Source organism: Balaenoptera acutorostrata, unplaced genomic scaffold (assembly GCF_949987535.1).
Source record: "Balaenoptera acutorostrata unplaced genomic scaffold, mBalAcu1.1 scaffold_1024, whole genome shotgun sequence".
NCBI lineage: Eukaryota > Metazoa > Chordata > Mammalia > Artiodactyla > Balaenopteridae > Balaenoptera > Balaenoptera acutorostrata.
In genome coordinates, this window is record NW_026646218.1 from 1 (window position 1) to 26,975 (window position 26,975).

The 26,975-nt window shown below is 42.8% G+C and overlaps 1 long non-coding RNA gene across 3 annotated transcripts in view; it reads right to left on the reverse strand.

Moving 5' to 3' along the window:
- Nucleotides 1-138: 138 nt before the first annotated feature.
- The window catches only part of LOC130706854 (uncharacterized), a 57,064-nt gene continuing 30,227 nt past the window's right edge, over nt 139-26,975 (reverse strand). For 2 of the 3 annotated variants that reach the window (XR_009006908.1, XR_009006906.1), the window contains exons 5-8: nt 19,724-19,990; nt 11,025-11,291; nt 2,326-2,592; nt 941-959 (exon numbers count right to left, since the gene is read on the reverse strand). This is a non-coding gene — a long non-coding RNA (uncharacterized LOC130706854). Of the gene's footprint in view, nt 960-2,325; nt 2,593-11,024; nt 11,292-19,723; nt 19,991-26,975 lie in introns of all 3 variants that reach the window. The other variant, XR_009006907.1, reaches the window with a different exon arrangement.

Consider the following 26,975-nt stretch of genomic DNA (forward strand, 5'->3'; position numbering starts at 1 on the left):
GAATGAGAGAACTTGAACAAGTCAACCCGACCTCTCTGAGCCTCAGTTTCCTTACTCACGAAATGAGACTGAGAAAATCGAAGTTCTCTAAGGGCCTCCTAGTTCTAAAATGCTTCCAGTCTAGGAAGTAGCATAGAAGTCAATACGAGTGCAGGCTGAAGGGAAAGACAGGGCAGGGGGAAGGTTGCTTCCAGCCTAGAGAACAATGTCTGAACCATACCACTTGGCTCTTCTGCCCATCTGCGCCCAAGATGGGAGCACAGGCAGTTAATACAGAAGAGTGGAAAACTGCTCAGTCCTTACAGCCATCATTAACTGTCTGATTTTGGGTTTCTCAGGAAGTATTGATAGTAGAGGTGTCCTGATAGCAAGAACCTTAAGATAATGCTGTTCCTCAAACGGAGTGAGAATTTCTCAACCTCCCTGAGTTTTTCATGAGCCTCTTGTTCTTACAGAAAATTTCCAAAATCCATCTCTACTTGGAACTCTAAATTCTCTGCAGCATTCTCTTCCTGTGGTGAGCAATGCAACTTCCCTAACACGAAGTGTCTGTGCAACTTCTCCAGAGTCTCTGCCCCTGCCGTCAGTTCGGCATCGGCTACTGGGACCTCTTTCCAGACACTCATGGGTAGTGCCTACCTTTCCCAACATTCTAGCACGACTATGTTATCTGGAGTTACTGACCACAGCCAGATCTCCACTTCAGCTCCTTCCTATCCAGGTGTTCTTGAGTGGGACATCACAGGAAGCACTGAAAAGAATTCTTCTTCACTCGGAGACTTTGCTCTGGCACTCACTGACCGGCACACAGCTGCTTCCTCCATGTTTATGGCAGCCCAGTATGATAAAACTTCAGACGCCAATAACATGGTCCCTCTATATCCATCGCTTTCTGCCAGCCTTGCTCAGGGAACACCATCTCAGATTCCAAATCAGGGGCATAGCCGCCTGTCACTTCCCTGCCAGGAAGGAAGCCAGGTATATTACTATAACCAAGGCACACTGGGGTCTTGACTGTATGGAGAACTTGGCTCCTGCCCGCAATCCTATGGCTCTGTGTCACACACAGGAAGTAGGGCCTCTGTGCAACCAGAAATGGGAATGGGACTAAAGGAGATTCAGCCCACAAATATCCGACCACCAGCTTCCACCTCTGCAATCTGCCACCCTGTGTCTGCTCAACGCATCACAGAAACAAGTTTTCAAGGTGAGTATACAAACGGCAGAGAAAGTTGAAGAATGAGGTCGGCATTCAAAAATGGGGTCAAATCGACAGCTGGGAAGTGGTGTAGAGACAGGTAGAATTTAGATCCTGAGCCTTTAATAACCACTACCTTCGCTCAGTGCCCTCTGTTTTGAGACTCTATAGAAGAACACCTAGGGCTTCCCTGGTGGCGCCGTGGTGAAGGATCCGCCTGCCAATGCAATGCGGGGGACACGGGTTCGAGCCCTGGTCTGGGAAGATCCCACATGCCGTGGAGCAACTAAGCCCATGTGCCACAACGACTGAGCCTGCATTCTAGAGCCCGTGAGCCGCAACTACCGAAGCCCACGCACCTAGAGCGCGTGCTCCGCAACAAGAGACGCCACCGCGATGAGAAGCCCGCACACCGCAACCAAGAGTAGCCCCCGCTAGCCGCCAACTAGAGAAAGCCCGTGCACAGCAATGAAGACCCAGTGCAGCCAAAAAAATAACTACGTAGAATAAATAAGTTCAAACAATAAATAAATAAACATAAATTAAAAAAAAAAAAAAGAACACCTAATGCAGGTGGGAAGGTGGGAGGGACACTGTAAAGGTCATCTATGCTACATGTACAAGAACCCCGAGAGCACACCAATAGGTACCACATTTTTCACTGCTGTAGCCGATCATTCCCCCTGTACTACCACACTGTAGCACTCCCTTCCCTCATCTACTGCTATAGTCTCTCTGGAAGGTGTTTCAGAACTCTTGTTATGAGAGTGCCAGTTGAACTGTCCTCACTTCCTTAATTTATACCAGGATTTAAGACCTTGTGGTCCGAGAGCCTGTCCAGAGAGCAAGCAGGCTAAGACTCTGTCTTTGTTGATATATTTCATCAGAAAGGGCTCTACCCCCTCTCCTAGTTCATGGTGTGAAGTGTTCTTAGCCTCTCGGGAAAGAAAGTGGGGAGAATTGAAAGGACTCTATATGAGAATGCTAGGCTTTGTAAAACATTTCAGTTTTTTAAAAATAAGACTCATTTTGTATTGGACTTATAACAGTCCTATGAAATACAAAGAAAGCCGAGAATCAGTGACATGAAATGATCACCAGTAAGAATTACCACAGTCACCGCTTACCTCGTAGCATAGGGCACTGTCCAGGGTCCTTAAGAAGAGTTAGTAGAAATGCCTTGCCCAGCTTGCCCCTGAACCCCTTGAAAGGTACACGACTGCTGTGTTGGTGTTTAGGGGGAGCATCTCACTTCCCAGGGACTGACTTCTCCCTTGATCCCTCTGTAGTGATGGAGACTTCCCTGGTGATGAAAAATTCCCTGGGATTGCAACCTCCAAGCCAGACAGCTTTCCTATGCAATGACAGAGAGCTTGTCAAGATGAAACACCAGTCTGCGGGAGAAAGGGAAGAAGAGAATGATGGAAATCGTTTCTGGGAAACTATTTTTACATTATGTTTTCTTTGTTCCTGGTAAATAAACTGAAATCTTCTTAACCTTAAAACAAAATCTAAACCACTAAATTCAATAATACAGGAATATCACTTTTGAAAAATATTTCTTTGGCTGCGCAGCATGTGGGATCTTAGCTCCCCAACCAGGGATTGAACCCACGCCTGCTGCATTGGAAGCGCAGAGTCTTCACCACTGGACCACCAGGGAAGTCCCAGGAATATCACTTTTAAAGGAGAAGTTATAAACCCCTTGGTTATATGAACTGGAGATTTTTAGTAAGAAGTCAATATATTTGTTGTTAGGCACATTTTATGTTAGGCTGTCCCCCTGCACAGGATGCAGGTGCCTTGAAAATGGAAATCATATCCCTCCATAGTACGCCCCTCTTCTTTCTGCTTTGCAGTTTGCTGCTCCACGTGTTCAACCCCACCTAGTAATAACCTATACTTCCCTTGTTCCTGTTTTCCCATCTGGAAAACAGACAAAAGGCAACCAGACAACGCAAAGGTCTCAACAAATAAGGGATATCCAAAACCAGAGATGGCCAGAACTTCTGGATCCCTCATGAAACCTAGCCCGGTCTTCAATACTTAGGTATCATTAATACATGCGTGTTGACTGAAACAGTTGAAACTCAATTCTTCCACTTCCCAGTTTAGTTTCAGTCCTCATACAAAACCTGATAATCAAATTCCTTAATGCTAGGAATCACAGTGAAAAATAATATCTGAACTGACTTCTGTCAGATGAGTGAGAACTAAGGTTAATTCAGTGTATCTGAAGCATAGAAAGTGAGGGCACAAATGGCACAAGACGGGGCTAGAGAAGCAGAGAGGATTCTAGACCACGCAGAGTCCTAAAGGCCAACACTGTGTTTTCTATTCTCAAAACAATGTTTGTGAGCGATGTTTATGAGCAATGTTCCAACTTGCTTTGAAGGTTTCTTGTGTGAAGGATGGCTTGGAAGGAAACAAGATATATGGACACTAGTTAGGACCTAATCGCAACAGACAGGCAAGTTCAGTATTAGGATGTTGAGGAAGAGCTGACAGGTTCGAAAGAAATTCAGGAGATAAACTGAAGCGGGCTTAATGGGGTATGAGATGGAGGAAAGGAAGGTCTTAGGGAATTCAAGAGTTTACCGCACACATGAGCAAAGTCTCAAAGTTAATCATTTGAACGTACAGAGGTAGATCTCCCAAATGACACCGGTTAGGAAGCAACGGGACGCCCTTTAGCATTCCTAGAGACAACACAAATCAACTGTTTCGATGGAAAATTCGGCGGGACCCTTGATTTCCATGGGAATACAGAGAAAAGAGACACTGATCTGGCTTGCAGGTATATTTAGGAAGTTGTTAGCCTGACATCACATACTAGTATCATGTAAGTAGGCCGTCTGAAGTATGAAGCTTAGGGGAAAAACCTTGAAGAAAACTTAAAAGCTTAAGCCACACCTCTATACTACACCACCTTTCACAGTTTCTTCTCAGATAAGCATCATCCCCATCAGTGAAGAAACTCGTATCTCATAATAGGAAAAACAGGCCTAAAGATTCAATGTGTGCCTTTGGAGGTCCCATCTATGCGATATCTTCCTGGGACCAGAAAAGTCCCCAGGAAGATCAATCTTTGCACCCCTGAAAGCTTTCCACCAAGGCCATAGATTTCCTCCCTCAAACCAGCTTACCTCACACAGAAATCATTAGCAACTCAGCCCTTACTCACATGATCACAGTCACAAGAGTGGTTAGGGAGAAAAGCACTAACCGGGGGAACTAAAACAGAGGCAATCCAGGCCCAGTTGGGCTGGTGGCAGATATCTGCTCCTTACGCTCGGGTGCATAATGCGACTCACCACAATGCCTTTTTCACAGACCCTTTTGAAAGTTTCTCCACAAAATCCAACAGCTCAAGTTAGTTCATGACGCTTCAAGGTAAACAATCGTCAAGAGGAAAACATGCAATATGTCTTACAATGTTGGATTCCTTACAAATAGGACAAGGAAATAACCATGTAGACAAAACCAGAGCATTTGAACACATCTGTAATCTACAAACACACCAGTGAATGCTATCAATAAGGTACTATGACATAAAACAAAATGAAAATTAGACGTGAGACTGTTCTCTTCAGTGTACAGACTTCATGGCAGTTGCTGCACTATCTAGCTACTTATATCTTTAACTCTCTGTTCTGTTAATACAAAATGAGGCCCACCCAAGTGTGTCAACTTGTTTCCCACAGAAACCAAAAAATCTACATGCATCTCTTTTCTCCTGTGCCCTTTCACCTTACCTGCTCCCAATTCTCCACCAATGTCCTCCTCTTTCTCTAATTATTCTCCTCTTCATTTTGCTTGGCCTTGCACCCAAGCATGCAAGACAGAGAGTCCTAGAGGTCCAAGATTCGAGAGTGGCTGTTTGCAAGGGGGAGGAGATTACAGTAACTGCCACACTCTATATACTTCTGTGCAAAGAAAAAGGGACAGTGTTCAGAATGTCTCTCACATAGAAAAAGAGCTGGATGGCAGGATACCTGTGTGGCCCAAGGAACTAGAGCTAGCAAATTATGGGCAAAACAATTGCAACCAAAGGCTGGAAGAGGAAAGGTCTGCAACCAGCTCTGTCTCCTAGCTCTCTGGTATTTGCTGCCAACGGGCAGAGTCTATTTTGTGAAGCATCAAGCACTGAAAAGAAGACTCCTGCTGCTGGAAGTTGACAGGAAGTAACATCCAATGCAAGATCAAGGCTTGTCCTAGAAGCAATGTCCAGAATGGAACAAAAAAAAAAAAAAAAAGAAGAAGAAGAAAGCGGAAGAGAAATGTTAAGTCGCAAGTCCAACCTGGCCCCCAGGCTAGCCTAGCCCAGCCCAGCCCAGCCCAAGGAAGGTAGGAGTCAAGGAGAAGAAACTCAAAGAGAAGAGCCTTGGATCACAACATTCTCCACAAGGTACACTCAACAAACTTCACCCTACTCTTGAACCAAGTTACAAAAAGAGCTTCTTAATCCCTACTTTTGCTCCTTAAAAGCTGCTATCAGTTCACTCAGTAGACACATATGATTTCAGAACAACTGTAATAGTTCAAACTAGATGGCTCTTTCCTTCCTAAGGATTATTAATTAAATAACATCTATATAGCTCTAAGTATATGATACATAAAATAGAATACTCTGTAGAATATAAGTAACTGTTAGTTTATTATATTAATGAGCGTCTGTAAGAAATGTTGCAATGATTTCCCTAATGGAAGAGCCTGGGAGAGGTAAATCTGTCTTCTAGGATTTCCTCCCCAGAGCTCAGAAACTTAGGTGTTGTTTTAGCTCTCCTACACTCTCTTCACCCAACCCCGCCTTCCTCTTGGGGATCGGACCTCCCTATTGGCTATCTCATACCTCTGAACTGCCTGCTTTGTGACATCACTGTCCTACCAAACCTACTACCACTTGGTAGAGTCTTGGCGTTTCCGTGGAGCTGTTTGGACCAGTAACCAGTGACCTCTGTACTGGACACGTGCGCCGTTCAGCTGCAGCCACTCAGACATCCTCTAGTGTTGTCTCCTCATCCCTTGTACCTGCAGTTGATGTTTCCTCTTCTCTGACCATGTCAGGTAAGAAAAGAAACTTTGGAAAGTTTTGCGTTCGATTTCTTTTGCCCCTAAATTGAGTAGGAGATTCAAAATAGCATGGAATAATGAGGGAAAGTATTGAACTACAAGTCTGGAGACCTAATTTCAGTTTTGACTTTGACGTTTACTATCTGTGTGACTTTGGACAAATCACTGGCTGTCTCACAAAGCCTGTTGCTTTCCTTATCTGTTACGTTAGGATACCACATTGGGTTGATCACTCTGATCCCCTTCTTTTCCAGTATTGAGCCTTAAAGGGTACCCATGGAGAAAATGAAATCAGAGACTTCTCAACAGGGTTTCAACAGAAACATAGAAAAGCCAGGTGACATAGAAAACTAGCAATATATGCCAAGATGTTTCATCTCTAATGGTCTCCCTCCACTAGTATTTCGACTAGTTGAAAAGAGAGAATAGGGAGAGAGGATGGAGAGTACTGGGCTATATAGGGAGGCACAGAGTCAAACGTAAGGAAGTTTAGGATTGTTTTCATTAGCACAGGCCAACAGGAACCAAGAGATGGGAAAAAATATAAGAATGAAGAGGGAAAGCATAGAGGAGCTCTCAAGGAAAACGTACTTTGCAATGGAATGTTGATGGGAACCAAAGATTTTAAATGAAAGCAGAAGCAGCACAGAGGGAAATCTGCTCAGAGCAGGGCAAAACAAAGTTGATGGTAGCAAATCCTTACATTAACAGACTAAGAAGGAAAGTAAGGCCAGAACAGGGGATCACCAGGAAAGGCAGCTTATCAGAAAAGTCATACTCCGTTTTCTTTCTTTTATTGCCTCTCTGAATACAGTTGGCACTTGACAGTTTTGAATATAAACATTTTAGAAATATGTTTTAGAAATGATGCTTCCTATAAACAAGAAACCAAAGTGGTTATCTAGGGGGTTGCTATTCAGTGTTTTACTCTTTCTAATTTTTAAACTAGGTAGACATTTTACCAGTTAAACATTTTACATGATATCTTCTAAACTGAATCAGAAGGACTAGTTCCTTTGTGTGATATGTAGGTTCTAAGGCAAGGTTGCTTTTCATTTTTACAGTTATTTCCTTCCTAACACAGAGAGCACATTGATCAACAGCCATCGTTCGCTTGTAGATCTTAGCTACCGAAGAAGAAAAAGAAAAAGTCAAGCCCCACATCTCGAATTCCCCATTTAGGGAATTCCCTGGCGGTCCAGTGCTTAGGACTCGGTGCTTTCACGGCCAGGGCCACGCGGCGCGGCAAAAGAAAAAAAAAAAAAAAACAAACATCCACATTTATCGAAAACAATATTGTGGAGTCCTTTGGATTTTCTTACATTTGAAAATCTTTTTGTATTGGATTCTAGGGATGATGGTTTTTTTAGGTTTTGGGATGTCATCTTCTTGGATGTTGAAGATGATTCTAATCTAAGTTCTAGGATAAATACAAAAACCTTCTTGATACTTTTTAAGCTTCCTTTCTGCTTATTATATAAGTTATATTCCTTGAAATATATATTTCTCCTAGGCTTAGTACCTGTTACTTGCTGGGTAAAAATATGAATGAGCACCATAATGAAACTCTTTTACCCTTATTATTTTGCTGTCTGCTTTGTACCGGTTTTCATTGAAATACTTGTCTATATATGTTGTGGCTACCTATACATTCACATTTATTGCATTCTGTGGCTTGTTAGGCATTTTTTACTGATATACCTTCTCTGTCTGTATGCATTGGCTAGGAATTCATTCACCTCTATCACCTCTATCGTGTTTTTTGGTTAATAGTATTCACTAAAATAGAGTGGGCAAAATTCACTTTCATAATATTGCATGGATGGTACAGAATGTCATTTGTTAGTAAATTCATTAGGCTTTGATACTTGCCACATACCCCAGTTTTCATTAATATCTATGGATTTCTTTTTCGTTATGTAATATGCTTGTCATGATTTTTCTTTGTCTTTCTAGAACTTATTGTATCTTCCTCCACATAAATCATACGCAATATATCAGCTTATTCGTCTATTAATTATTACTGCTATTATTATTGGTGGTGGTGTTATAACCACTTTATAGATGAGGAATCGGAAGTAATCAGATAACTTTTCTCTTTCCAAAAGCACTTAAGATATCCACTTTCGGGTAATCATTTTGAGGTAGGATGAGAAAGCAGGCTTGAAGAGGGCAAAAATGACTCTTTCAATTCACCAGTTGGACTGAGCTATACGTCAACTCTAGGTAATAGCGTGGGAACTGTACAAGCAAAGGGAGACACTGAAGACGACAATGGTAATAGCCGTACTGTTTTCTAATGGCCAAAAAAAAATGCCTATATTAGAAGTTCTATTTCTCCTGCTTTCTGGCAGTATCATGCTCAGAGTAGAGTCCTGGCAAGGAAGTCAGGATACTGAGGTTCTGAAACCTGGTAATGATACTAACAGAATGAGAGAACTTGAACAAGTCAACCCGACCTCTCTGAGCCTCAGTTTCCTTACTCACGAAATGAGACTGAGAAAATCGAAGTTCTCTAAGGGCCTCCTAGTTCTAAAATGCTTCCAGTCTAGGAAGTAGCATAGAAGTCAATACGAGTGCAGGCTGAAGGGAAAGACAGGGCAGGGGGAAGGTTGCTTCCAGCCTAGAGAACAATGTCTGAACCATACCACTTGGCTCTTCTGCCCATCTGCGCCCAAGATGGGAGCACAGGCAGTTAATACAGAAGAGTGGAAAACTGCTCAGTCCTTACAGCCATCATTAACTGTCTGATTTTGGGTTTCTCAGGAAGTATTGATAGTAGAGGTGTCCTGATAGCAAGAACCTTAAGATAATGCTGTTCCTCAAACGGAGTGAGAATTTCTCAACCTCCCTGAGTTTTTCATGAGCCTCTTGTTCTTACAGAAAATTTCCAAAATCCATCTCTACTTGGAACTCTAAATTCTCTGCAGCATTCTCTTCCTGTGGTGAGCAATGCAACTTCCCTAACACGAAGTGTCTGTGCAACTTCTCCAGAGTCTCTGCCCCTGCCGTCAGTTCGGCATCGGCTACTGGGACCTCTTTCCAGACACTCATGGGTAGTGCCTACCTTTCCCAACATTCTAGCACGACTATGTTATCTGGAGTTACTGACCACAGCCAGATCTCCACTTCAGCTCCTTCCTATCCAGGTGTTCTTGAGTGGGACATCACAGGAAGCACTGAAAAGAATTCTTCTTCACTCGGAGACTTTGCTCTGGCACTCACTGACCGGCACACAGCTGCTTCCTCCATGTTTATGGCAGCCCAGTATGATAAAACTTCAGACGCCAATAACATGGTCCCTCTATATCCATCGCTTTCTGCCAGCCTTGCTCAGGGAACACCATCTCAGATTCCAAATCAGGGGCATAGCCGCCTGTCACTTCCCTGCCAGGAAGGAAGCCAGGTATATTACTATAACCAAGGCACACTGGGGTCTTGACTGTATGGAGAACTTGGCTCCTGCCCGCAATCCTATGGCTCTGTGTCACACACAGGAAGTAGGGCCTCTGTGCAACCAGAAATGGGAATGGGACTAAAGGAGATTCAGCCCACAAATATCCGACCACCAGCTTCCACCTCTGCAATCTGCCACCCTGTGTCTGCTCAACGCATCACAGAAACAAGTTTTCAAGGTGAGTATACAAACGGCAGAGAAAGTTGAAGAATGAGGTCGGCATTCAAAAATGGGGTCAAATCGACAGCTGGGAAGTGGTGTAGAGACAGGTAGAATTTAGATCCTGAGCCTTTAATAACCACTACCTTCGCTCAGTGCCCTCTGTTTTGAGACTCTATAGAAGAACACCTAGGGCTTCCCTGGTGGCGCCGTGGTGAAGGATCCGCCTGCCAATGCAATGCGGGGGACACGGGTTCGAGCCCTGGTCTGGGAAGATCCCACATGCCGTGGAGCAACTAAGCCCATGTGCCACAACGACTGAGCCTGCATTCTAGAGCCCGTGAGCCGCAACTACCGAAGCCCACGCGCCTAGAGCGCGTGCTCCGCAACAAGAGACGCCACCGCGATGAGAAGCCCGCACACCGCAACCAAGAGTAGCCCCCGCTAGCCGCCAACTAGAGAAAGCCCGTGCACAGCAATGAAGACCCAGTGCAGCCAAAAAAATAACTACGTAGAATAAATAAGTTCAAACAATAAATAAATAAACATAAATTAAAAAAAAAAAAAAGAACACCTAATGCAGGTGGGAAGGTGGGAGGGACACTGTAAAGGTCATCTATGCTACATGTACAAGAACCCCGAGAGCACACCAATAGGTACCACATTTTTCACTGCTGTAGCCGATCATTCCCCCTGTACTACCACACTGTAGCACTCCCTTCCCTCATCTACTGCTATAGTCTCTCTGGAAGGTGTTTCAGAACTCTTGTTATGAGAGTGCCAGTTGAACTGTCCTCACTTCCTTAATTTATACCAGGATTTAAGACCTTGTGGTCCGAGAGCCTGTCCAGAGAGCAAGCAGGCTAAGACTCTGTCTTTGTTGATATATTTCATCAGAAAGGGCTCTACCCCCTCTCCTAGTTCATGGTGTGAAGTGTTCTTAGCCTCTCGGGAAAGAAAGTGGGGAGAATTGAAAGGACTCTATATGAGAATGCTAGGCTTTGTAAAACATTTCAGTTTTTTAAAAATAAGACTCATTTTGTATTGGACTTATAACAGTCCTATGAAATACAAAGAAAGCCGAGAATCAGTGACATGAAATGATCACCAGTAAGAATTACCACAGTCACCGCTTACCTCGTAGCATAGGGCACTGTCCAGGGTCCTTAAGAAGAGTTAGTAGAAATGCCTTGCCCAGCTTGCCCCTGAACCCCTTGAAAGGTACACGACTGCTGTGTTGGTGTTTAGGGGGAGCATCTCACTTCCCAGGGACTGACTTCTCCCTTGATCCCTCTGTAGTGATGGAGACTTCCCTGGTGATGAAAAATTCCCTGGGATTGCAACCTCCAAGCCAGACAGCTTTCCTATGCAATGACAGAGAGCTTGTCAAGATGAAACACCAGTCTGCGGGAGAAAGGGAAGAAGAGAATGATGGAAATCGTTTCTGGGAAACTATTTTTACATTATGTTTTCTTTGTTCCTGGTAAATAAACTGAAATCTTCTTAACCTTAAAACAAAATCTAAACCACTAAATTCAATAATACAGGAATATCACTTTTGAAAAATATTTCTTTGGCTGCGCAGCATGTGGGATCTTAGCTCCCCAACCAGGGATTGAACCCACGCCTGCTGCATTGGAAGCGCAGAGTCTTCACCACTGGACCACCAGGGAAGTCCCAGGAATATCACTTTTAAAGGAGAAGTTATAAACCCCTTGGTTATATGAACTGGAGATTTTTAGTAAGAAGTCAATATATTTGTTGTTAGGCACATTTTATGTTAGGCTGTCCCCCTGCACAGGATGCAGGTGCCTTGAAAATGGAAATCATATCCCTCCATAGTACGCCCCTCTTCTTTCTGCTTTGCAGTTTGCTGCTCCACGTGTTCAACCCCACCTAGTAATAACCTATACTTCCCTTGTTCCTGTTTTCCCATCTGGAAAACAGACAAAAGGCAACCAGACAACGCAAAGGTCTCAACAAATAAGGGATATCCAAAACCAGAGATGGCCAGAACTTCTGGATCCCTCATGAAACCTAGCCCGGTCTTCAATACTTAGGTATCATTAATACATGCGTGTTGACTGAAACAGTTGAAACTCAATTCTTCCACTTCCCAGTTTAGTTTCAGTCCTCATACAAAACCTGATAATCAAATTCCTTAATGCTAGGAATCACAGTGAAAAATAATATCTGAACTGACTTCTGTCAGATGAGTGAGAACTAAGGTTAATTCAGTGTATCTGAAGCATAGAAAGTGAGGGCACAAATGGCACAAGACGGGGCTAGAGAAGCAGAGAGGATTCTAGACCACGCAGAGTCCTAAAGGCCAACACTGTGTTTTCTATTCTCAAAACAATGTTTGTGAGCGATGTTTATGAGCAATGTTCCAACTTGCTTTGAAGGTTTCTTGTGTGAAGGATGGCTTGGAAGGAAACAAGATATATGGACACTAGTTAGGACCTAATCGCAACAGACAGGCAAGTTCAGTATTAGGATGTTGAGGAAGAGCTGACAGGTTCGAAAGAAATTCAGGAGATAAACTGAAGCGGGCTTAATGGGGTATGAGATGGAGGAAAGGAAGGTCTTAGGGAATTCAAGAGTTTACCGCACACATGAGCAAAGTCTCAAAGTTAATCATTTGAACGTACAGAGGTAGATCTCCCAAATGACACCGGTTAGGAAGCAACGGGACGCCCTTTAGCATTCCTAGAGACAACACAAATCAACTGTTTCGATGGAAAATTCGGCGGGACCCTTGATTTCCATGGGAATACAGAGAAAAGAGACACTGATCTGGCTTGCAGGTATATTTAGGAAGTTGTTAGCCTGACATCACATACTAGTATCATGTAAGTAGGCCGTCTGAAGTATGAAGCTTAGGGGAAAAACCTTGAAGAAAACTTAAAAGCTTAAGCCACACCTCTATACTACACCACCTTTCACAGTTTCTTCTCAGATAAGCATCATCCCCATCAGTGAAGAAACTCGTATCTCATAATAGGAAAAACAGGCCTAAAGATTCAATGTGTGCCTTTGGAGGTCCCATCTATGCGATATCTTCCTGGGACCAGAAAAGTCCCCAGGAAGATCAATCTTTGCACCCCTGAAAGCTTTCCACCAAGGCCATAGATTTCCTCCCTCAAACCAGCTTACCTCACACAGAAATCATTAGCAACTCAGCCCTTACTCACATGATCACAGTCACAAGAGTGGTTAGGGAGAAAAGCACTAACCGGGGGAACTAAAACAGAGGCAATCCAGGCCCAGTTGGGCTGGTGGCAGATATCTGCTCCTTACGCTCGGGTGCATAATGCGACTCACCACAATGCCTTTTTCACAGACCCTTTTGAAAGTTTCTCCACAAAATCCAACAGCTCAAGTTAGTTCATGACGCTTCAAGGTAAACAATCGTCAAGAGGAAAACATGCAATATGTCTTACAATGTTGGATTCCTTACAAATAGGACAAGGAAATAACCATGTAGACAAAACCAGAGCATTTGAACACATCTGTAATCTACAAACACACCAGTGAATGCTATCAATAAGGTACTATGACATAAAACAAAATGAAAATTAGACGTGAGACTGTTCTCTTCAGTGTACAGACTTCATGGCAGTTGCTGCACTATCTAGCTACTTATATCTTTAACTCTCTGTTCTGTTAATACAAAATGAGGCCCACCCAAGTGTGTCAACTTGTTTCCCACAGAAACCAAAAAATCTACATGCATCTCTTTTCTCCTGTGCCCTTTCACCTTACCTGCTCCCAATTCTCCACCAATGTCCTCCTCTTTCTCTAATTATTCTCCTCTTCATTTTGCTTGGCCTTGCACCCAAGCATGCAAGACAGAGAGTCCTAGAGGTCCAAGATTCGAGAGTGGCTGTTTGCAAGGGGGAGGAGATTACAGTAACTGCCACACTCTATATACTTCTGTGCAAAGAAAAAGGGACAGTGTTCAGAATGTCTCTCACATAGAAAAAGAGCTGGATGGCAGGATACCTGTGTGGCCCAAGGAACTAGAGCTAGCAAATTATGGGCAAAACAATTGCAACCAAAGGCTGGAAGAGGAAAGGTCTGCAACCAGCTCTGTCTCCTAGCTCTCTGGTATTTGCTGCCAACGGGCAGAGTCTATTTTGTGAAGCATCAAGCACTGAAAAGAAGACTCCTGCTGCTGGAAGTTGACAGGAAGTAACATCCAATGCAAGATCAAGGCTTGTCCTAGAAGCAATGTCCAGAATGGAACAAAAAAAAAAAAAAGAAGAAGAAGAAGAAAGCGGAAGAGAAATGTTAAGTCGCAAGTCCAACCTGGCCCCCAGGCTAGCCTAGCCCAGCCCAGCCCAGCCCAAGGAAGGTAGGAGTCAAGGAGAAGAAACTCAAAGAGAAGAGCCTTGGATCACAACATTCTCCACAAGGTACACTCAACAAACTTCACCCTACTCTTGAACCAAGTTACAAAAAGAGCTTCTTAATCCCTACTTTTGCTCCTTAAAAGCTGCTATCAGTTCACTCAGTAGACACATATGATTTCAGAACAACTGTAATAGTTCAAACTAGATGGCTCTTTCCTTCCTAAGGATTATTAATTAAATAACATCTCTATAGCTCTAAGTATATGATACATAAAATAGAATACTCTGTAGAATATAAGTAACTGTTAGTTTATTATATTAATGAGCGTCTGTAAGAAATGTTGCAATGATTTCCCTAATGGAAGAGCCTGGGAGAGGTAAATCTGTCTTCTAGGATTTCCTCCCCAGAGCTCAGAAACTTAGGTGTTGTTTTAGCTCTCCTACACTCTCTTCACCCAACCCCGCCTTCCTCTTGGGGATCGGACCTCCCTATTGGCTATCTCATACCTCTGAACTGCCTGCTTTGTGACATCACTGTCCTACCAAACCTACTACCACTTGGTAGAGTCTTGGCGTTTCCGTGGAGCTGTTTGGACCAGTAACCAGTGACCTCTGTACTGGACACGTGCGCCGTTCAGCTGCAGCCACTCAGACATCCTCTAGTGTTGTCTCCTCATCCCTTGTACCTGCAGTTGATGTTTCCTCTTCTCTGACCATGTCAGGTAAGAAAAGAAACTTTGGAAAGTTTTGCGTTCGATTTCTTTTGCCCCTAAATTGAGTAGGAGATTCAAAATAGCATGGAATAATGAGGGAAAGTATTGAACTACAAGTCTGGAGACCTAATTTCAGTTTTGACTTTGACGTTTACTATCTGTGTGACTTTGGACAAATCACTGGCTGTCTCACAAAGCCTGTTGCTTTCCTTATCTGTTACGTTAGGATACCACATTGGGTTGATCACTCTGATCCCCTTCTTTTCCAGTATTGAGCCTTAAAGGGTACCCATGGAGAAAATGAAATCAGAGACTTCTCAACAGGGTTTCAACAGAAACATAGAAAAGCCAGGTGACATAGAAAACTAGCAATATATGCCAAGATGTTTCATCTCTAATGGTCTCCCTCCACTAGTATTTCGACTAGTTGAAAAGAGAGAATAGGGAGAGAGGATGGAGAGTACTGGGCTATATAGGGAGGCACAGAGTCAAACGTAAGGAAGTTTAGGATTGTTTTCATTAGCACAGGCCAACAGGAACCAAGAGATGGGAAAAAATATAAGAATGAAGAGGGAAAGCATAGAGGAGCTCTCAAGGAAAACGTACTTTGCAATGGAATGTTGATGGGAACCAAAGATTTTAAATGAAAGCAGAAGCAGCACAGAGGGAAATCTGCTCAGAGCAGGGCAAAACAAAGTTGATGGTAGCAAATCCTTACATTAACAGACTAAGAAGGAAAGTAAGGCCAGAACAGGGGATCACCAGGAAAGGCAGCTTATCAGAAAAGTCATACTCCGTTTTCTTTCTTTTATTGCCTCTCTGAATACAGTTGGCACTTGACAGTTTTGAATATAAACATTTTAGAAATATGTTTTAGAAATGATGCTTCCTATAAACAAGAAACCAAAGTGGTTATCTAGGGGGTTGCTATTCAGTGTTTTACTCTTTCTAATTTTTAAACTAGGTAGACATTTTACCAGTTAAACATTTTACATGATATCTTCTAAACTGAATCAGAAGGACTAGTTCCTTTGTGTGATATGTAGGTTCTAAGGCAAGGTTGCTTTTCATTTTTACAGTTATTTCCTTCCTAACACAGAGAGCACATTGATCAACAGCCATCGTTCGCTTGTAGATCTTAGCTACCGAAGAAGAAAAAGAAAAAGTCAAGCCCCACATCTCGAATTCCCCATTTAGGGAATTCCCTGGCGGTCCAGTGCTTAGGACTCGGTGCTTTCACGGCCAGGGCCACGCGGCGCGGCAAAAGAAAAAAAAAAAACAAACAAACATCCACATTTATCGAAAACAATATTGTGGAGTCCTTTGGATTTTCTTACATTTGAAAATCTTTTTGTATTGGATTCTAGGGATGATGGTTTTTTTAGGTTTTGGGATGTCATCTTCTTGGATGTTGAAGATGATTCTAATCTAAGTTCTAGGATAAATACAAAAACCTTCTTGATACTTTTTAAGCTTCCTTTCTGCTTATTATATAAGTTATATTCCTTGAAATATATATTTCTCCTAGGCTTAGTACCTGTTACTTGCTGGGTAAAAATATGAATGAGCACCATAATGAAACTCTTTTACCCTTATTATTTTGCTGTCTGCTTTGTACCGGTTTTCATTGAAATACTTGTCTATATATGTTGTGGCTACCTATACATTCACATTTATTGCATTCTGTGGCTTGTTAGGCATTTTTTACTGATATACCTTCTCTGTCTGTATGCATTGGCTAGGAATTCATTCACCTCTATCACCTCTATCGTGTTTTTTGGTTAATAGTATTCACTAAAATAGAGTGGGCAAAATTCACTTTCATAATATTGCATGGATGGTACAGAATGTCATTTGTTAGTAAATTCATTAGGCTTTGATACTTGCCACATACCCCAGTTTTCATTAATATCTATGGATTTCTTTTTCGTTATGTAATATGCTTGTCATGATTTTTCTTTGTCTTTCTAGAACTTATTGTATCTTCCTCCACATAAATCATACGCAATATATCAGCTTATTCGTCTATTAATTATTACTGCTATTATTATTGGTGGTGGTGTTATAACCACTTTATAGATGAGGAATCGGAAGTAATCAGATAACTTTTCTCTTTCCAAAAGCACTTAAGATATCCACTTTCGGGTAATCATTTTGAGGTAGGATGAGAAAGCAGGCTTGAAGAGGGCAAAAATGACTCTTTCAATTCACCAGTTGGACTGAGCTATACGTCAACTCTAGGTAATAGCGTGGGAACTGTACAAGCAAAGGGAGACACTGAAGACGACAATGGTAATAGCCGTACTGTTTTCTAATGGCCAAAAAAAAATGCCTATATTAGAAGTTCTATTTCTCCTGCTTTCTGGCAGTATCATGCTCAGAGTAGAGTCCTGGCAAGGAAGTCAGGATACTGAGGTTCTGAAACCTGGTAATGATACTAACAGAATGAGAGAACTTGAACAAGTCAACCCGACCTCTCTGAGCCTCAGTTTCCTTACTCACGAAATGAGACTGAGAAAATCGAAGTTCTCTAAGGGCCTCCTAGTTCTAAAATGCTTCCAGTCTAGGAAGTAGCATAGAAGTCAATACGAGTGCAGGCTGAAGGGAAAGACAGGGCAGGGGGAAGGTTGCTTCCAGCCTAGAGAACAATGTCTGAACCATACCACTTGGCTCTTCTGCCCATCTGCGCCCAAGATGGGAGCACAGGCAGTTAATACAGAAGAGTGGAAAACTGCTCAGTCCTTACAGCCATCATTAACTGTCTGATTTTGGGTTTCTCAGGAAGTATTGATAGTAGAGGTGTCCTGATAGCAAGAACCTTAAGATAATGCTGTTCCTCAAACGGAGTGAGAATTTCTCAACCTCCCTGAGTTTTTCATGAGCCTCTTGTTCTTACAGAAAATTTCCAAAATCCATCTCTACTTGGAACTCTAAATTCTCTGCAGCATTCTCTTCCTGTGGTGAGCAATGCAACTTCCCTAACACGAAGTGTCTGTGCAACTTCTCCAGAGTCTCTGCCCCTGCCGTCAGTTCGGCATCGGCTACTGGGACCTCTTTCCAGACACTCATGGGTAGTGCCTACCTTTCCCAACATTCTAGCACGACTATGTTATCTGGAGTTACTGACCACAGCCAGATCTCCACTTCAGCTCCTTCCTATCCAGGTGTTCTTGAGTGGGACATCACAGGAAGCACTGAAAAGAATTCTTCTTCACTCGGAGACTTTGCTCTGGCACTCACTGACCGGCACACAGCTGCTTCCTCCATGTTTATGGCAGCCCAGTATGATAAAACTTCAGACGCCAATAACATGGTCCCTCTATATCCATCGCTTTCTGCCAGCCTTGCTCAGGGAACACCATCTCAGATTCCAAATCAGGGGCATAGCCGCCTGTCACTTCCCTGCCAGGAAGGAAGCCAGGTATATTACTATAACCAAGGCACACTGGGGTCTTGACTGTATGGAGAACTTGGCTCCTGCCCGCAATCCTATGGCTCTGTGTCACACACAGGAAGTAGGGCCTCTGTGCAACCAGAAATGGGAATGGGACTAAAGGAGATTCAGCCCACAAATATCCGACCACCAGCTTCCACCTCTGCAATCTGCCACCCTGTGTCTGCTCAACGCATCACAGAAACAAGTTTTCAAGGTGAGTATACAAACGGCAGAGAAAGTTGAAGAATGAGGTCGGCATTCAAAAATGGGGTCAAATCGACAGCTGGGAAGTGGTGTAGAGACAGGTAGAATTTAGATCCTGAGCCTTTAATAACCACTACCTTCGCTCAGTGCCCTCTGTTTTGAGACTCTATAGAAGAACACCTAGGGCTTCCCTGGTGGCGCCGTGGTGAAGGATCCGCCTGCCAATGCAATGCGGGGGACACGGGTTCGAGCCCTGGTCTGGGAAGATCCCACATGCCGTGGAGCAACTAAGCCCATGTGCCACAACGACTGAGCCTGCATTCTAGAGCCCGTGAGCCGCAACTACCGAAGCCCACGCGCCTAGAGCGCGTGCTCCGCAACAAGAGACGCCACCGCGATGAGAAGCCCGCACACCGCAACCAAGAGTAGCCCCCGCTAGCCGCCAACTAGAGAAAGCCCGTGCACAGCAATGAAGACCCAGTGCAGCCAAAAAAATAACTACGTAGAATAAATAAGTTCAAACAATAAATAAATAAACATAAATTAAAAAAAAAAAAAAGAACACCTAATGCAGGTGGGAAGGTGGGAGGGACACTGTAAAGGTCATCTATGCTACATGTACAAGAACCCCGAGAGCACACCAATAGGTACCACATTTTTCACTGCTGTAGCCGATCATTCCCCCTGTACTACCACACTGTAGCACTCCCTTCCCTCATCTACTGCTATAGTCTCTCTGGAAGGTGTTTCAGAACTCTTGTTATGAGAGTGCCAGTTGAACTGTCCTCACTTCCTTAATTTATACCAGGATTTAAGACCTTGTGGTCCGAGAGCCTGTCCAGAGAGCAAGCAGGCTAAGACTCTGTCTTTGTTGATATATTTCATCAGAAAGGGCTCTACCCCCTCTCCTAGTTCATGGTGTGAAGTGTTCTTAGCCTCTCGGGAAAGAAAGTGGGGAGAATTGAAAGGACTCTATATGAGAATGCTAGGCTTTGTAAAACATTTCAGTTTTTTAAAAATAAGACTCATTTTGTATTGGACTTATAACAGTCCTATGAAATACAAAGAAAGCCGAGAATCAGTGACATGAAATGATCACCAGTAAGAATTACCACAGTCACCGCTTACCTCGTAGCATAGGGCACTGTCCAGGGTCCTTAAGAAGAGTTAGTAGAAATGCCTTGCCCAGCTTGCCCCTGAACCCCTTGAAAGGTACACGACTGCTGTGTTGGTGTTTAGGGGGAGCATCTCACTTCCCAGGGACTGACTTCTCCCTTGATCCCTCTGTAGTGATGGAGACTTCCCTGGTGATGAAAAATTCCCTGGGATTGCAACCTCCAAGCCAGACAGCTTTCCTATGCAATGACAGAGAGCTTGTCAAGATGAAACACCAGTCTGCGGGAGAAAGGGAAGAAGAGAATGATGGAAATCGTTTCTGGGAAACTATTTTTACATTATGTTTTCTTTGTTCCTGGTAAATAAACTGAAATCTTCTTAACCTTAAAACAAAATCTAAACCACTAAATTCAATAATACAGGAATATCACTTTTGAAAAATATTTCTTTGGCTGCGCAGCATGTGGGATCTTAGCTCCCCAACCAGGGATTGAACCCACGCCTGCTGCATTGGAAGCGCAGAGTCTTCACCACTGGACCACCAGGGAAGTCCCAGGAATATCACTTTTAAAGGAGAAGTTATAAACCCCTTGGTTATATGAACTGGAGATTTTTAGTAAGAAGTCAATATATTTGTTGTTAGGCACATTTTATGTTAGGCTGTCCCCCTGCACAGGATGCAGGTGCCTTGAAAATGGAAATCATATCCCTCCATAGTACGCCCCTCTTCTTTCTGCTTTGCAGTTTGCTGCTCCACTTGTTCAACCCCACCTAGTAATAACCTATACTTCCCTTGTTCCTGTTTTCCCATCTGGAAAACAGACAAAAGGCAACCAAACAACGCAAAGGTCTCAACAAATAAGGGATATCCAAAACCAGAGATGGCCAGAACTTCTGGATCCCTCATGAAACCTAGCCCGGTCTTCAATACTTAGGTATCATTAATACATGCGTGTTGACTGAAACAGTTGAAACTCAATTCTTCCACTTCCCAGTTTAGTTTTAGTCCTCATACAAAACCTGATAATCAAATTCCTTAATGCTAGGAATCACAGTGAAAAATAATATCTGAACTGACTTCTGTCAGATGAGTGAGAACTAAGGTTAATTCAGTGTATCTGAAGCATAGAAAGTGAGGGCACAAGTGGCACAAGACGGGGCTAGAGAAGCAGAGAGGATTCTAGACCACGCAGAGTCCTAAAGGCCAACACTGTGTTTTCTATTCTCAAAACAATGTTTGTGAGCGATGTTTACGAGCAATGTTCCAACTTGCTTTGAAGGTTTCCTGTGTGAAGGATGGCTTGGAAGGAAACAAGATATATGGACACTAGTTAGGACCTAATCGCAACAGACAGGCAAGTTCAGTATTAGGATGTTGAGGAAGAGCTGACAGATTCCAAAGAAATTCAGGAGATAAACTGAAGCGGGCTTAATGGGGTATGAGATGGAGGAAAGGAAGGTCTTAGGGAATTCAAGGGTTTACCGCACACATGAGCAAAGTCTCAAAGTTAATCATTTGAACGTACAGAGGTAGATCTCCCAAATGACACCGGTTAGGAAGCAACGGGACGCCCTTTAGCATTCCTAGAGACAACACAAATCAACTGTTTCGATGGAAAATTCGGCGGGACCCTTGATTTCCATGGGAATACAGAGAAAAGAGACACTGATCTGGCTTGCAGGTATATTTAGGAAGTTGTTAGCCTGACATCACATACTAGTATCATGTAAGTAGGCCGTCTGAAGTATGAAGCTTAGGGGAAAAACCTTGAAGAAAACTTAAAAGCTTAAGCCACACCTCTATACTACACCACCTTTCACAATTTCTTCTCAGATAAGCATCATCCCCATCAGTGAAGAAACTCATATCTCATAATAGGAAAAACAGGCCTAAAGATTCAATGTGTGCCTTTGGAGGTCCCATCTATGCGATATCTTCCTGGGACCAGAAAAGTCCCCAGGAAGATCAATCTTTGCACCCCTGAAAGCTTTCCACCAAGGCCATAGATTTCCTCCCTCAAACCAGCTTACCTCACACAGAAATCATTAGCAACTCAGCCCTTACTCACATGATCACAGTCACAAGAGTGGTTAGGGAGAAAAGCACTAACCGGGGGAACTAAAACAGAGGCAATCCAGGCCAAGTTGGGCTGGTGGCAGATATCTGCTCCTTACGCTCGGGTGCATAATGCGACTCACCACAATGCCTTTTTCACAGACCCTTTTGAAAGTTTCTCCACAAAATCCAACAGCTCAAGTTAGTTCATGACGCTTCAAGGTAAACAATCGTCAAGAGGAAAACATGCAATATGTCTTACAATGTTGGATTCCTTACAAATAGGACAAGGAAATAACCATGTAGACAAAACCAGAGCATTTGAACACATCTGTAGTCTACAAACACACCAGTGAATGCTATCAATAAGGTACTATGACATAAAACAAAATGAAAACTAGATGTGAGACTGTTCTCTTCAGTGTACAGACTTCATGGCAGTTGCTGCACTATCTAGCTACTTATATCTTTAACTCTCTGTTCTGTTAATACAAAATGAGGCCCACTCAAGTGTGTCAACTTGTTTCCCACAGAAACCAAAAAATCTACATGCATTTCTTTTCTCCTGTGCCCTTTCACCTTACCTGCTCCCAATTCTCCACCAATGTCCTCCTCTTTCTCTAATTATTCTCCTCTTCATTTTGCTTGGCCTTGCACCCAAGCATGCAAGACAGAGAGTCCTAGAGGTCCAAGATTCGAGAGTGGCTGTTTGCAAGGGGGAGGAGATTACAGTAACTGCCACACTCTATATACTTCTGTGCAAAGAAAAAGGGACAGTGTTCAGAATGTCTCTCACATAGAAAAAGAGCTGGATGGCAGGATACCTGTGTGGCCCAAGGAACTAGAGCTAGCAAATTATGGGCAAAACAATTGCAACCAAAGGCTGGAAGAGGAAAGATCTGCAACCAGCTCTGTCTCCTAGCTCTCTGGTATTTGCTGCCAACGGGCAGAGTCTATTTTGTGAAGCATCAAGCACTGAAAAGAAGACTCCTGCTGCTGGAAGTTGACAGGAAGTAACATCCAATGCAAGATCAAGGCTTGTCCTAGAAGCAATGCCCAGAATGGAAGAAAAAAAAAAGGAAGCGGAAGAGAAATGTTAAGTCGCAAGCCCAACCTGGCCCCCAGGCTAGCCTAGCCCAGCCCAGCCCAGCCCAAGGAAGGTAGGAGTCAAGGAGAAGAAACTCAAAGAGAAGAGCCTTGGACCACAACATTCTCCACAAGGTACACTCAACAAACTTCACCCTACTCTTGAACCAAGTTACAAAAAGAGCTTCTTAATCCCTACTTTTGCTCCTTAAAAGCTGCTATCAGTTCACTCATTAGACACATATGATTTCAGAACAACTGTTAATAGTTCAAACTAGATGGCACTTTCCTTCCTAAGGATATTAATTAAGTTAAGATCTCTATAGCTCTAAGTATATGATACATAAAATAGAATACTCTGTAGAATATAAGTAACTGTTAGTTCATTATATTAATGAGCGTCTGTAAGAAATGTTGCAATGATTTCCCTAATGGAAGAGCCTGGGAGAGGTAAATCTGTCTTCTAGGATTTCCTCCACAGAGCTCAGAAATTTAGGTGTTGTTTTAGCTCTCCTACACTGTCTTCACCCAACCCCGCCTTCCTCTTGGGGATCGGACCTCCCTATTGGCTATCTCATACCTTTCAACTGCCTGGTTTGTGACATCACTCTCCTACCAAACCTACTACCACTTGGTAGAGTCTTGGGGTTTCCGTGGAGCTGTTTCGACCAGTAACCAGTGACCTTTGTCCTGGACACGTGCGCCGTTCAGCTGCAGCCACTCAGACATCCTCTAGTGTTGTCTCCTCATCCCTTGTACCTGCAGTTGATGTTTCCTCTTCTCTGACCATGTCAGGTAAGAAAAGAAACTTTGGAAAGTTTTGCGTTCGATTTCTTTTGCCCCTAAATTGAGTAGGAGATTCAACATAGCATGGAATGATGAGGGAAAGTATTGAACTACAAGTCTGGAGACCTAATTTCAGTTTTGACTTTGACATTTACTATCTGTGTGACTTTGGACAAATCACTGACTGTCTCACAAAGCCTGTTGCTTTCCTTATCTGTTACGTTAGGATACCACATTGGGTTGATCACTCTGATCCCCTTCCTTTACAATATTGAGCCTTAAAGGGTACCCATGGAGAAAATGAAATCAGAGACTTCTCAAGAGTGTTTCAACATAAACATAGAAAAGCCAGGTGACATAGAAAACTAGCAATATATACCAAGATGTTTCATCTCTAATGGTCTCCCTCCACTAGTATTTCGACTAGTTGAAAAGAGAGAATAGGGAGAGAGGATGAGAGTCCTGGGCTATATAGGGAGGCACAGAGTCAAACGTAAGGAAGTTGAGGATTGTTTTCATTAGCACAGGCCAACAGGAACCAAGAGATGGGAAACAAATATAAGAATGAAGAGGGAAAGCATGGAGGAGCTCTCAAGAAAAACGTAGTTTGCAATGGAATGTTGATGGGAAGCAAAGATTTTAAATTAAAGCAGAAACAGCACAGAGGGAAATCTGCTCAGAGCAGGGCAAAACAAAGTTGATGGTAGCAAATCCTTACATTAACAGACTAAGAAGGAAAGTAAGGCCAGAACAGGGGATCACCAGGAAAGGCAGCTTATCAGAAAAGTCATACTCCGTTTTCTTTCTTTTATTGCCTCTCTGAATACAGTTGGCACTTGACAGTTTTGAATATAAACATTTTAGAAATATGTTTTAGAAATGATGCTTCCTATAAACAAGAAACCAAAGTGGTTATCTAGGGGGTTGCTTTTCAGTGTTTTACTCTTTCTAATTTTTAAACTAGGTAGACATTTTACCAGTTAAACATTTTACATGATATCTTCTAAACTGAATCAGAAGGACTAGTTCCTTTGTGTGATATGTAGGTTCTAAGGCAAGGTTGCTTTTCATTTTTACAGTTATTTCCTTCCTAACACAGAGAGCACATTGATCAACAGCCATCGTTCGCTTGTAGATCTTAGCTACCGAAGAAGAAAAAGAAAAACTCAAGCCCCACATCTCTAATTCCCCATTTAGGGAATTCCCTGGAGGTCCAGGGCTTAGGACTCGGTGCTTTCACAGCCAGGGCCACGCGGCGCGGCAAAAGAAAAAAAAAAAAATCCACATTTATCTAAAACAATATTGTGGAGTCCTTTGGATTTTCTTACATTTGAAAATCTTTTTTTATTGGATTCTAGGGATGATGGTTTTTTGAGGTTTTCGGATGTCATCTTCTTGGATGTTGAAGATGATTCTAATCTAAGTTCTAGGATAAATACAAAAACCTTCTTGATACTTTTTAAGCTTCCTTTCTGCTTATTATATAAGTTATATTCATTGAAATATATATTTCTCCTAGGCTTAGTACCTGTTACTTGCTGGGTTAAAATATGAATGAGCACAATAATGAAACTCTTTTCCACTTATTATTTTGCTGTCTGCTTCGTACCGGTTTTCACTGACATACTTGTCTATATATGTTGTGGCTACCTATACATTCCACACTTATTGCATTCTGTTGCTTCTTAGGCATGTTTTACTGATATACCTTCTCTGTCTGTATGCATTGGCTAGGAATTCATTCACCTCTATCACCTCTATCGTGTCTTTTGGTTAATAGCATTCACTAAAATAGAGTGGGCAAAATTCACTTTCATAATATTGCATGGATGGTACAGAATGTCATTTGTTAGTAAATTCATTAGGCTTTGATACTTGCCACATAACCCAGTTTTCATTAATATCTATGGATTTCTTTTTCGTTAGGTAATATGCTTTTCATGATTTTTCTTTGTCTTTCTAGAACTTATTGTATCTTCCTCCATGTAAATCATATGCAATATATCAGCTTATTCATCTATTAATTATTACTGCTATTATTATTGGTGGTGGTGTTATAACCACTTTATAGATGAGTAATCTGAAGTAATCAGATAACATTTCTCTTTCCAAAAGCACTTAAGATATCCACTTCCGGGTAATCATTTTGAGGTAGGATGAGAAAGCAGGCTTGAAGAGGGCAAAAATGACTCTTTCAATTCACCAGTTGGACTGAGCTATACGTCAACTCTAGGTAATAGCGTGGGAACTGTACAAGCAAAGGGAGACACTGAAGACGACAATGGTAATAGCCGTACTGTTTTCTAATGGACCAAAAAAATGCCTACATTAGAAGTTCTATTTCTCCTGCTTTCTGGCAGTATCATGCTCAGAGTAGAGTCCTGGCAAGGAAGTCAGGATACTGAGGTTCTGAAACCTGGTAATGATACTAACATAATGAGAGAACTTAAACAAGTCAACCCGACCTCTCTGAGCCTCAGTTTCCTTACTCACGAAATGAGACTGAGAAAATCGAAGTTCTCTAAGGGCCTCCTAGTTCTAAAATGCTTCCAGTCTAGGAAGTAGCATAGAAGTCAATACGAGTGCAGGCTGAAGGGAAAGACAGGGCAGGGAGAAGGTTGCTTCCAGCCTAGTGAACAATGTCTGAACCATACCACTTGGCTCTTCTGCCCATCTGCGCCCAAGATGGGAGCACAGGCAGTTAATACAGAAGAGTGGAAAACTGCTCAGTCCTTACAGCCATCATTAACTGTCTGATTTTGGGTTTCTCAGGAAGTATTGATAGTAGAGGTGTCCTGATAGCAAGAACCTTAAGATAATGCTGTTCCTCAAACGGAGTGAGAATTTCTCAACCTCCCTGAGTTTTTCATGAGCCTCTTGTTCTTACAGAAAATTTCCAAAATCCATCTCTACTTGGAACTCTAAATTCTCTGCAGCATTCTCTTCCTGTGGTGAGCAATGCAACTTCCCTAACACGAAGTGTCTGTGCAACTTCTCCAGAGTCTCTGCCCCTGCCGTCAGTTCGGCATCGGCTACTGGGACCTCTTTCCAGACACTCATGGGTAGTGCCTACCTTTCCCAACATTCTAGCACGACTATGTTATCTGGAGTTACTGACCACAGCCAGATCTCCACTTCAGCTCCTTCCTATCCAGGTGTTCTTGAGTGGGACATCACAGGAAGCACTGAAAAGAATTCTTCTTCACTCGGAGACTTTGCTCTGGCACTCACTGACCGGCACACAGCTGCTTCCTCCATGTTTATGGCAGCCCAGTATGATAAAACTTCAGACGCCAATAACATGGTCCCTCTATATCCATCGCTTTCTGCCAGCCT